This window comes from Onychostruthus taczanowskii, unplaced genomic scaffold (genome assembly GCF_017590055.1).
Source record: "Onychostruthus taczanowskii isolate IOZ18803 unplaced genomic scaffold, ASM1759005v1 scaffold50, whole genome shotgun sequence".
Lineage (NCBI taxonomy): Eukaryota > Metazoa > Chordata > Aves > Passeriformes > Passeridae > Onychostruthus > Onychostruthus taczanowskii.
Window position 1 is genome coordinate 3,365,004 of NW_024502569.1, and position 12,819 is coordinate 3,377,822.

Genomic DNA, 12,819 nt, shown 5'->3' on the forward strand with positions numbered 1-12,819 from the left:
TTTACAAAAATTTTAAAAGTTACCTAACAGAACAGGAAAACAAAACTCCCTCCACTAGCCATGCTCTAGCTCCTCCTTCATAATTTTAAGTAGCCACACAAACTTCAGGAGTTCTCTTGCTACGGCCCTAAAAAAGACAAAACTTTTTGGATTTGTCTTTTAAATGACTGTTCCTCTTTTGCCTTCATTTGGGAAAGTCACATTCAGAAGTCTAGAAAAAGCATTTTATAGTTCAACTACTGTACTATGGAAAATAGTAATGTCTGCAGTAATGCCAGTTACTGTCTCATCCTTCCCTTCTACAGTCAGTCCCTACCTTACGCTGTGAAAGTCAGCGTTTTATACAGGGTTTTCTGGCATTACAAAAAATACTAGGATCCATTCATACCAGAAAACAAAAAAGATAGCAAATCCATGTCTAATTGTAGGCAGTTTCAGCCCAGTTTTCCCGTAAATTATCCAAGGTTTTAATTGTGGTTTTTATTTATTCTAAAAACACATTTCCAATATAGCTTTCTCCACCTATACTTCAGCTGTTATCAAAACCTCCTGCAGTTTTTATGCTACACCTTGACTGACCAGGAAAAACTGTTGCATTTCCAGGAACAACTGTCATTTCAAGGTACACTATAAAATTTCAGCAGTATATCTGCTACTTTATCTAATGCTTTTGCCTCAAATTATAGAATCTATCCAATTTTTAACAAACTAGCAAGATACTTCCTCAGATGACACCATGAGCTTTCCAAATCCTTCAGGTTCTGTTGGAGAATTAAGAAAAAGACTATTATTCCTGCTTCTCACTATGCTAGAGTCATCATGAGAATCCACTTCTCCCTTGAAGAAATACAGTTAAATGCACAAAATCCTTCAAACTGGGAAGAAGCAAATGAAAACTTGCAAGTTTTTCCACACTGAGAAACCCCAGAGCTGGCCTGCAGGAACTCCAGACAGGTGATACATCTCAGTCACCCAATATGCAAACAAAGCACTTGAATCTGTGACAGTACCCTTGCCAAAGCACAGATAGAGCACCAGGAGCTCTGCTCCTGATCTGGCTGAAACACCTTCAGTGCCAGGCAGGTCAAGCTGCAGGCAGGAGCAGGCTTTGGGCAGCAACCCCAGAGCTGAGCAAGGCTGAGGCTGCTGCTGCGATCTTTGACACTGCAGCCTTTCTACTGCTGGAATTTGCTACGCAAGCCTATCCAAGACACTTAAAGCTGCTCAAAGCTACAATTTAGGCTATTGGCACAGCCATATCTAACTGGGCACTTCAAACAGCAGAAGCTACTCGAGAACATTTCCTTTTATCTAGCTGCAGGAAGATCATCTCTGTACTGAAGTGCTATGGTTTGGCCATAGCAATCAGCCTCCTTGTGCCACTCCAACAAATTGCTGTACTCCAGTGATGACCCACGTTCGCAGCACTAAGTTCCACTGGCACCACAGCAATTTCAAAATGGCCTTCAACACCAAGAATTTTTATTGTTCTCTTCCAAACTCTAGAAACATACTGCTAGCAGGGGGACCCAGAGCACAAGAAAGCATATTCAACTGGAACAATCAAAAGAAAACCAGCAAAAGTACACTCATTGGAGAAATGGACAGTTTTCTTGGCAGCTCAGGTTTAGAACAGAATGCTCTAGAAGTGGCAAGTATAACTATTGCCTTCAAAAGAAAATTCAATACTAGCTTCCTTAAAGTGACTTTCCTGTAGCAATGAGCAAGAAAATTAAGCCTGCAGAAAAGACAAAAAAAGTAATTCTTTCATTACTTATAGAGTGAAAAAAAAGTGTTCAATACACACTCCATTTCTGTTCAAAGGGACATTCAGCTTTTACACTGCTGACAGCCCAGCAAATAGGTATTTGCTAATAGCCCAGCAAATACCTGAACAGCCAAAGCATTTTTACTGTATTTGCCACCTGGCCTTCTCTATGAGAAGTAGACAACTTTCTCCTCCTTCTGCCATACATTTAGCAAATCAGAAATTCTCACTTGCTTCTTGAAGACCACAGTAGCTGAGAAAAATTATTTATCATAAGCAACCCATAGAAGGTCTGCAGAAGTGGGCACACTTTACCATACGAGCAGTGTGGTATTAAGAAAGTGGAAGCCTAGGCTGGAAAAACAAACCTCTAGCCCTCATAAAGTTTTTATTCTTATGTGTTTACTAATTCACATCAGTCCCTGTATTTGATTTATACATCCAAATCTTTCCTACAGAACAATTGCAAGCAAACACTTTAAAACATTCCATACACCATGCTACTAAAATACCAATGAACTTCTGATGTCTGTCTTTTCTCTTTTAAGACATTGATTACAACTTCATTAAGTTTAGGCAATTTTAAGGAAAACCCTGAATTAGCTATTTTTTGTTAAAGGAATAAGCCTTTCTGTTGTGCAGCAGCACTATCCATGCACTGAAGCTGTACATATTTTCAACAGGTTCTTCTTGGACAGAAGCAAAAACTTCCTTATAAAAGCAGAAAGGCTGACCAGGCAGGTCTGAGTAAAGACGGATGTGCAAGTGAACAACAAAGAATCCAGAGGAAAAAAAAAATGTTAACACGTTATGTAAGCAACCATGTGAAAACAGAACAAATTTCTAAATTCCATCAATATCCAAGACAGAAGATACATCCTGGCAATTCTAGAAAGAAATTAAATAGAACGTCTTGAGAAATTAAGGCAAAATTTTCAACTTTTTATACACATTATCTAATACTTTTCTTGCTTGGTGAGTAACACTGCAGCTTAATGTGACAACTGCAATTAAAAATAAATATCTTCTTATATAATTCCTCACCCACAGAATTTTAGCAGAAAGTAGGCTTCCTGCCAGAGGCAGCCACCAAAGAGGAAAAAAAAAAAAGAAAAGATAGTTACTTTTGCCTTACTCATTACAATGACATTTTTCAGAAACAAAGTATCTCATCACAGCTTAAGGGGTCGAGTAGTACTGCCATGAACACAGCACATGTGCTTCAACTGAAGGGGTCAGTTTGAGTGAATTTTAGGTTAATGCTTGTATTGTCTAACACTAACACTGTCAGAACATTAATACCATCTGAAAAGATTTTCTAATATTTTCATTCTATGATTTCACTAACCAGTAAACAAATACTGTGTTATCCTAGACTACTTATTTTATGAACCCAGTATCAGCACTGATGATACACTGCTCGTAACACAAAAAAGGATCCATTCCAATAATGTGATATATTACTCCCAAAGTGAATGGGCTAAAGCAAGGCCACAACAGATTTAGCTGACAATTTTCAAAACAATATTTTAAAGACTTCTGGCAAGGTAATAAAACATGGATTGAAATAATTCATTTTGCTATTAGTACTTTTTTTCTAAATGTACAGTTGTTTTTAGGCTGGGTAAAAAGTTTATATATAATCTTGATTTAAACTCTCAGCACAGCAACAGTGCACTTTTCACATGCTGGTAAACTGAATCATAGCTTCACTGCATACATGTGCATCCTAAGGACAAGGTGTTATCTCAACTAGATATAAAGCAGTAAAAACTAGAGTGCCATATCTCCAGAGGATTTACAGACACAGCTATCCTAATATTGAGACAAAAACAATAAAACATTTATACAAAGCTTATCTAAGTAAGTAATTTAAGATTTGTGTCCTTGCAGTCACCCAGAAGCACCAAGGTGTCAGAGGAGCTCACACTCATTTTTCTTTTTGTACTGACATGTACATTCCTGTACACCAGGAAATCCTGTGCTGGTGGTGCTAACCTCACTTGTACACCCCAGTGCTATTTTCTCTACAGTGCTCCTACTTGGAACTTGCTAGGGAAATTGGATTCTCTACTGTTTTTTACCTCTCTCGTTTAATGCAATGCTTTGGAAACACAGACTAGGAAACTCTGAAATAGAGGCACAGACAAAGAAAATGAACAATGCTTCCAGGCATGAGAGGCAAAAATGAAAGCACACGCCTGGGTTAGGACACTGTGACAGAGTGCAGTCGGAGAGCGGACAGCACAAATGAACCAAGTTGGCTGAGAGGCAGACAGGAAGCAAAACAGTTTGGGAAATGCTGCCTTATTTACAAACACTCCCACTACGCCACGAGATATTCATGGGCAAGAAAAGGAAAACAGCTATCTTTACCATAATAGTAAATGGCTGGGCTGTCTTTATATATATATATATATGCCATAGAAGCATCTGATGAAGATGAAGCACCTGATGAAGACAGAAAAACAGCACAGGTGATAGGTGCCATCCTTCTGCTCTGTAAGTCTTGTTACAAAGTCTAGAGCAGCCACACTCCTCCTCATGGACCAAATCCAAAAGCACAGTGATAATACAAATTAAAGTTGATACTTTCTCAAAAGAGTAATCAGAACTACTCTGTTATCAAAAACAGCAATTTAAAGTGATACAATTACTTAATACCATAGCTTTCAGAGCTAACCCTCTCCAAGATCTTTTACAATTCCTAAAAAATTGCATTGAGGTGTTCAATAAACTGCATCAATTTTTCAAACATTTAAGGTTTTGTTTTAACAGCCTCCAATGAAAACTCAACTTTTTATTTAAAAAAACTGCATGAAGCACGTGCAGATAACCTGAAGAAAACATAAGGATATTTTTCACAGCAGATGGGAGAATGCATAGAAGAAAGGAAAAAGTCTTCCTGCCATTTGCCTCAGCAGCAGACCAACTGAAGTTGACAGACTATCCATAAACTACAGGAATCACACATTGTATGACCAATTTGACAACAACTAGTATAATGTGAGCCTCTGCTCCCACCTTTATATATCTGTGCTTTGTTTCTATAGCTCTAGTCTCAAATTTTAAAAAGGTCATGAGTAAAAGGCTGTTAAAAAGCAAATTAAAAAATACAAGTAAGTTCTAAGCACAAAATATCTTTGAGAATCAAACAAGGCAACCACATGATTGGAGCTTTTTTAACTACTGAAAGACTCATGAAGCCTACATACACAAAAGAGTGTGATTGATTTAAACTCATGGTCATACACACACAGTGATTCACCACACCATTCTTCTGCTGGCATAAAGCATAACATCTTTACTAGAAAGCAACAAATCAGGAAAACATCAGCCACATCAGATTACTATCTAAATCCCTACACTGACCCCTTTTCATCAGCTGCCTCAAAACCAAGATTATTTTTTCTGCTTTGGAGGTTCTATAGAAATGCTTGTGTCTATAACCCTAGCCTCACCATTTGCCCACTTTACCCACAACAGTGTAAATTTGCTTCTAGCTGGAAGCATGGAAACCTTTCCGAGCTAATCCTCAGAGTCACTACTTTCTGGACATTCAAATAATTCCTGAAGGCCCACTCCTACAGCAAAACCTAAAAAAAAAAATCAGTTTCTAATAGCTGCTAGACAGAAACTAAACAGGGATGTCCTCAGTCTCAAAAAACAAGCTTCCCATTACTAAGATATAGCAGAGAGTTTGCTTCTATAACATAACAACCCCCACACTCACACTCCTTTCCATAGTGCTACTGTATTTTTCAGTACCTGGCACAGGGTGGGTCCTACCAGAAACAAGGAATTACCAATACTCCTCAGATATCCACAATTCTTGTGAAATATCTGAACTCTGAATGATTTCCTATGCAATAAGAAAAAAAAAACATGATAAAATGAAAGCAAATTAATAGTATAATTTTTAAGTTTCACTGCCCTCAAAATCTGAAATAACTTTTCAGATGGAGAAATTTTTCCTTCTCTTTCTTTTTCCATAGCTCTCCCGAATCATTTTCCTCCTATGGGCCATTCACTTTACCGATCCTTGTGGGTCTCTTCCAACTCAGAATATTCTGTGATTCTGTTATTTCCACATGAAAAATATAAAAGCAAAAAGAAAACCCATGTCCAATTGCCTCATTTCTGGAGCTGACATATGAGACAAATAGTGATTAAGTGAACTCAGCAACTTTCATTTCCTCTCATGCATCTCTAAGAGGTTATTGGTTTTACTCTTCAATTCTCAGTTGAATAGGTCTCCAAATGCTAAGAATTTTTTCCCATTTCTTAAAGATATTCAGAGCAAAACAAGATGAAAATTGTGTGATCTGTCAACTCCTGGAAAAGGCATAATGAAAATTAAAGAGGGAGGTACCTCTAAAGGAAAAACAAAAAACAACCAATTGAGGTACACAACTAACATAGCATCACTCACAGAAAGTACAAACATGTTTGGAAAAAGAATTCTCAACCATACACCTTTACTATAACATGTACTTTCTCCACAGAAGTGGAGAAGAAACAAATCCCAGGAAAAGTGAAGAGTATGTGACATACTGCAACCATACTTGTACTTAAAAGTTTCATATAACTATTTCTAAACACTTCAACTTGTAAATACTGAAATGCAACCACAGATAAGAAAAAATCCACATTTAGAACAACCCTGACCAGTTTCACTGCATTAAGAAATGTAATCCAACAGATTACCTTTAGTATTAGTTTTGACGAATAGCCGTCTTTCCATCTTTTCTGTATCAGCTGCTCCATCTTGTTTAAAAAGGAGCATACTGGTAAAGAATCAAGCACCCTTTAAAAACAAGAACATTCGCAAATGCCTATGTCTTTCCACTCCAACCCTAATGTATTTAGGGATGTCACAAAACCTAAGCTGTAATGCTCACTAAACCAAACATGGAGCAAATGCATATGGAATTGCTACAGCAGTGGCCACTACTGCCCTGACTGGACACAACATGCAGATGGTTGGCTGTGAAAACAGAAATAATGTTTTTATTAGCGCTGTGAAAACAAACATAATGCTTTTATCAGCCCAACCCAACACATGCCAAGTCTTGATGTCCCTTTCCACCTTCTTGCAGGCTGGCAATAAAAGTCTATTCACAGATGGGCTGTTCTCAGCAGCCACAGAAAAATGCCACCTTGCAGAAACACAGACCTGTTTTCCAACCACAGATTTCCTAGGAGGGCTTTTGTAAAAGGCTTTCTAGCAGAGAACCAGATGCAAACATGTCATATGAGAGGGTGGGCTAGGCTCTGGCAATGAAAACTCACATAGCAGCAGCACTGCTGCAGTGGCCAGCTCCTCACAGGCAGCTCCATGGCTGCCAATGGGCCCAGAGCACACCCAGCACTCCTCAGCTCAGCAGCCCAGGGCTTTATAGGAATCAGAAGCCAGAAGACAGGGTGAGTACTATGTATTATGAACTTCACAGTTCTTCACAAAGTGGGGCAAAAATTAGCAAATGTTTGGAGCCATACTTCAGCTTGTATCTATCAATATATAATATGAGATCTACATACAAAAGAATATTACACTGTTCAACTACCTGAAAGCTAACAAATACAAAGGCAGCTGTCCATACAACTTTTAACTTATCTGGCCTAGGTATCAGCATGATACATTTTAATATCACAATACCTCCCTCTAGACCTTTCCTCAGGCAGCACTGAGAAGGGATGGCAGCCTGGGAACGGGCCCACAGCATGCAGCAAAGCAGGCTGCTCGTCTGCTGGTTACAGAAGCTGCAAAGTGCCACAGAGAATGGAGAGGACATACAAGAAGAGAAATTCTTCATGCTATCATGCTCTCGTTCCATAAGCTACTCCTTTAAATCCTGTTAATCAAACATATTTTCCCGTAAAAAGCAAGTACCAGTCATTCCTCCACCTCTGCTTCTTTTATAGCCTTTAGACATGTGGGACATACATCTATTAGAAAAGCACCATGAGCAAATTTAAGTAGCTACCAAATTTGGAGAAAATGCATTATTTTCCTTTTCCCCTTATTTTGTAACAGAAGTTCTATGTAAAAAGGATTAATGTTTCCAAATAAAATTTTAGATAGGCGATATCAACTACATTCCCTATTCTGTATGCAGTCAGCTGGCCACCTTACTCTTGGAAGGTGAACCGTGCAAAAGACTGAAGAAGCAGAAATGGTGCTTTGAACATGTGCTCCATGTCAAATAGTCTGGGGGCAGTGAGCAGCAGTGCTGCCTTCTGAGAGTGCGTGCAGCTCATGGGCATGGTCAGTCTTGCCCCCCAGGAACATAAAACTCCACACCATCAAGCCAAAGCCACATTAAGCCCAAGACCTCATCATCTCTGACACTGGACAACAGTAGCTATGTGGACAAAAGCATAAGTATGAGGCAAGGATAAAGCAGGATTTCCCAGCAGGCTTTCAGCCATATATATATAGGGGAAGATGAGTCTGATCCAGAGACAGGGATTTTTTGTATTTAATAATCCCACGGAGAGTTTTCTTCCAAGACTATCTGATCACTTCTGGAATTCTGTCAGATGTTAGCACTCCAAACATCTATGGACACAGAATAGCTTAACCACACATCACCTGAGAAACTCCTCCTGGTTAGCTCTGAGGATGTCAGCTGCTCATTCCTCTTCATACTCTAACAGTGAAATAGCTCCACACTGGAATATTTCTTGCCTTTTCACTTCTCACCATCTCCTCATCATCAACATTCTTACCACCCATGTGGTGAAAATAAGTTGGTATTTGGGGAGCCCTTGTGATTACCACAGAAAAACCTATAAGTAAATTAATAATCCTGTACTCAAAGCAGGATTAGCGAAACACGCATGTTAGAATGAGGCACTGACCCACTTTTAACAATAAATAGGACTACCCAGTTAATTAGTCAATGAGCATTATCTCCTCTGTGCACTGAATGAGGCTGGTGTCCAGTGAGGAAGGAGCAAGAGAAGGTGGCATCCACAGTCACCTTAAGACTATCAAATTCTTCTGAATTAGACAGTCAGTGACTGTACAAGCAGGTGATTTTTGGCAATTCCCACTTTCATATTCTTAACCTCAGAACGTTTTTAATATGACTTTGTGTCTTACTTCCTACATCCACAGAAATAAAACTCTCATTACATCTACTTGTAAATCATACTGTTAACACCACAGGCCACCAGCAAGGTAAGGAATTTAGATACTAGCTTGTCAGTACCTACACATATCGACATCAGACTTTTAAGGATTATTTTCCTTATTTTTTTCACAAATGCATCCCAAAGCAAAGTTTAGAAGTGAGATTAGGCCCATTTCCTGGCTTTTCAACTTTAATTTCCCTGTCCTTCCTTTCTGGGCTCTTTTCCTGCCCAGTGTCCTTCAAGATCCACCAGTGGAAGCTTTTGCCCCCTACAACAAGCAATGTGGCCTTCCCAGCAGGCAGCCACTGACAGCATCGTAGCGGATTTATCCATTCTTGGAGCCCTCACTCCTCAACTGGGTACAACTGCAGCAAGCATCTTCAACACAAGCAAGTGTTATTATTTGACTGCTCAGCAGTAGCAACCCCCAAGCACACACAAATTCTGAAGGTTTTTGCGTTAGATTCAGGGCTCAGGCAACTTTTTAACTGTTTCTTGGAAGAGCATCCTTCATATAGGAGCTTTTAGCTGCAAACTAAATTATGCATCCTCTCCCCAAGTCTGAATCTCCTAACCATTTTGTTTCCCACAGGGAAAAAGTATGTTTCACACCAAACTCTGTCCAAATGAAAAATTAGCAAAGATTGACTTATTGCTGCTGAATCCCTCCAACATATTTCTATTTGATTTAAAAAAAAAAAAAAAAAAAAAAAGGCAAGAGAGCCTTCAGCTTGAATAACTTAAGTTCAACAAAAATCTGGAAGACTTTTAATAGAAAGCCTTATGCAGTAGTATATTAAAGGCTCCTCCTGAAAGGGGAGACATGACAGTGTTGTCTAAATGCAAGACACTGAGAAGCTACCAACTACAGAGATAATGCTCAGCAGCACAAGCTCACCACACCTGGCAAAACAACTGCAGGACCCTGAAAGATTTATCAAGCACTAAAAACCTACATACAGGATGCTCAGCATGGTTGCGTCTTAATTTCAGAAAAAAATATGGTTGTGACCATTTAGTAGCCAAAGCATTTAATGTAAATAAATGCCACATTTCTGTCAAAAATCAATCCTGCAGCCAAGCTTAATATACTCGTGTAAAGAGGCACGGCTTTTCTCAAGGAGCATGTTTCCCTAGCCTGCCAAATGCTGCTTTTCCTACAAAACAAATGGTTATTAAAATCAGTTCACTGCAAGCTCCATCTAACTACCGGCCTGCACATCAGGGGGATGCAACACCAACCAGCAACAGCAGTGCAGCTCTGCGTGACATACAAGCTATCTGAACTCTCACCATTTGAAAAAGGGCTGCACATAAGGGTTGGAAAAGCTCAGAAAAAGATTTTGAAACAATTTCTGCTCACAGTAGTGAATAACACAGACATCTATCACAGAAGCATAGTAACATTAAGGTTGGAAGGGATCTGGGGATCATCTAGCTCAATCCCCCTGCCAAGGCAGGATCACCTACAGCAAGTTACACAGAAATCTGTCCAGGTGGGGTTTGAATGTTTCCAGACAGGGAGACTCCATAATCTCCCTGGGCAGCCTGTTCCAATGCTCTGCCACCCTCAACGTATGGCAATTCTTTCTCATGATGAAGTGAATCGCAACTTATAAATCTTTTCCGTAATTTTAATGCTGTATTTTAGCTGGAGCATTTCAAACTTCCAAGAGCCGACACTCAATACACGCTGCTCGGAAGACCCATCCAAGGGTACCGCTCGGGAAAGCGCTGCCTCCCTGCTCCCAGCCTGACTTCGGGTAGGGAATACCTGAACCTACACCAAGCCTAGCGCTAGAGGGACGGATGCACAGCTGCCCGGGAGCCCCTTTAAAGCCACACAGGAGGAGCACCCTCCCAAGAAACACCTGCCCGCTCCTTCCCATCGGTGCGGGCCGGGTCTCCTCTGGGCAGCCAGCCCAGCCCCGTCCGCCCGCCCGGGACGGCCGCAGCCGGGCGGGCGGCCCGGGGTCCCCCGCCACCACCATGGCTGTTGTTATTTGTTTCCGGCAGCACCGCGGCGTGTCGGGGATGAGGAACAACGCGCCGCCCGCCGCCCCCTCCCGGCAGCGTCCCCCCCGGCCCAGCCCACCCCGGCCGCCCCGCCGCACTCACTCGCCAGCCGTGGGCCATCCAGCCCCCCGCCGCCGCCGCCTCCGCCGCCTCCCGCCCCCAGCTCGGCTTTCTTAGGCCCCACCACCGCTGCCGCCGGGCCCGAGCTGGCCCCGTGAGCCGAGTAGCCCGGCCCGGCGGCGGCGGCGGGCGGGGGGATGCCGAGAGGGAGCCCGCCGAGGGGGGGTGCGGCGGGCCCCGGGCCGGCGGGGGCGGCGCCCGGCTCCTCATGCAGGAACTGGCACTCCTCGCCGTAGAAGCAGGTCTTGTCCTTGGCGTAGTAACGACAGAACTTCAGCTTCACGGCCCCGCCGCCGCCGCCGGCCCCCGCCCCGCCGGCCGCCGGACGACGGCGACGAGCAGGGCAGGCCGCTGCTGTTCATGGCAACCGCCCCGCCGCCGGGGTCGGCACCATGGGGAAGGGGGCGGGCAGGGGGAAGGGGCGCGGGGACCGCCGTCACCCCGGGTCCGGCTCCGGAAGGGGCAGGAGGAGGAGGAGGGGGCGACTCCGCGCCTCTTAAAGGGGCCGCGCGGCCCGGGGCGGCGGCGCCTCCTCCTCCTCAGCGGTCCCGGCGCTCGGGGTTGTTTATGCCATTTTCCTCTTCCTGAGCGGCCGCGCCTGCGCCGGCGCGGAGCACGCTGGGTAGCGCCGCCGGTCGGGCCGCGGAGGCGGAGGGGGAGCCGGTGCTGCGGGCGGGGGAGGGACGGAGGGTGGCGGCGGAGCGGAACGGAGCGCAGCGCAGCGCAGCGGAGCGCGGGGCCAGCGGAGCCGCGGGCGGCTGAGCGCCGTGTCCGGCGGGGCCGGGCCGGGGCGGCGAGGGGCGCTCCCCGCCCGTGGCGGGAGGTATCAGGCGGCCGGTGACCCCCGGCACACGGCCCTGCCCTGCCCCGGCGCCGCTCGGCTCCCGAGCGCTGTGCCAGACTGGATCTCGAGCTTCCTCCCGCTTCGCGGCGTCGAGGTCAAAGCACCGGCCGTCGCAGCAGGATCTCAGCGGGTTTGCCTCCGCAAAAGTTCCGTACCTCATGGCTGCCGTGAAACCACACGGCAGCGTGCTGGCCGTGCCTCGCCTGCTGGCATAACGGGAACGCGGCCCGAGGGATTCTCCCTCTCCAGGCGACGAGACGCAGTTCTTAAGAAAATGCTTCACGTCTTTTCCCCGGAGCTTGGAGAACTTTGTTAAGTGAATTTTAACTGACTGTCTTGCAGTGCTACTCAAGATTTTAATTTTTTTCAATTTTTACTCAGTCAAGTTGTTGGCATAGCTCGTGGTGCTGAAATAGTGTGTATATATGTAGTTGAGAAAATAGAAGTTAGAGTGCACTTGATATTATTTTGGTAAGAAAAACATTTACTGCAGAATTAAAATTGTTGTCTATCATAGCCTTCTCTCTTATTAAAAATGAAAAGAAAATCAGGACCTGCCTAGAAGATGCTTTGACAGTTTGTGTGAAAAGAAATTGAAAAATAATGAGAGAGCTTGTCTCATTGGAACAAATCAAAATCTTTCTTCCTCAGAGTGTTCAAAAACCTTGAGAAATAAATGTGCCTTAAGCTGAAATCTCAAGATCAAAAATTTTGGACAGAAAACTAGAGAAAGGACAAGACTACAACAGTGTTAGACTTCAGTTTTAGACTGTATACCAAGAAGACAGGGTGAGGATATAATCTCTCTGATATTCCCCAACAATTTTTCTGAAGGTTTTTGCCCTAGACTCAGGGCTTGGGCAATTTTTTTTGACTGTTTCTAGAAGAGCATCCTTCATATAGGAGCTTTTACCTGCAAACTAAATTATGC

The 12,819-nt window shown here is 43.4% G+C and overlaps 1 protein-coding gene across 6 annotated transcripts in view; it reads right to left on the reverse strand.

Annotated features, from left to right (window-relative positions):
- The window catches only part of PAN3 (poly(A) specific ribonuclease subunit PAN3), a 102,930-nt gene extending 91,551 nt beyond the window's left edge, over positions 1-11,379 (reverse strand). For 5 of the 6 annotated variants that reach the window (XR_005953485.1, XM_041415969.1, XM_041415972.1 and 2 more), the window contains exon 1: positions 11,027-11,157. The gene's annotated coding sequence lies outside the window, so the exon portion shown is untranslated. Of the gene's footprint in view, positions 1-11,026 lie in introns of all 6 variants that reach the window. The other variant, XM_041415973.1, reaches the window with a different exon arrangement.
- Positions 11,380-12,819: the final 1,440 nt, after the last annotated feature.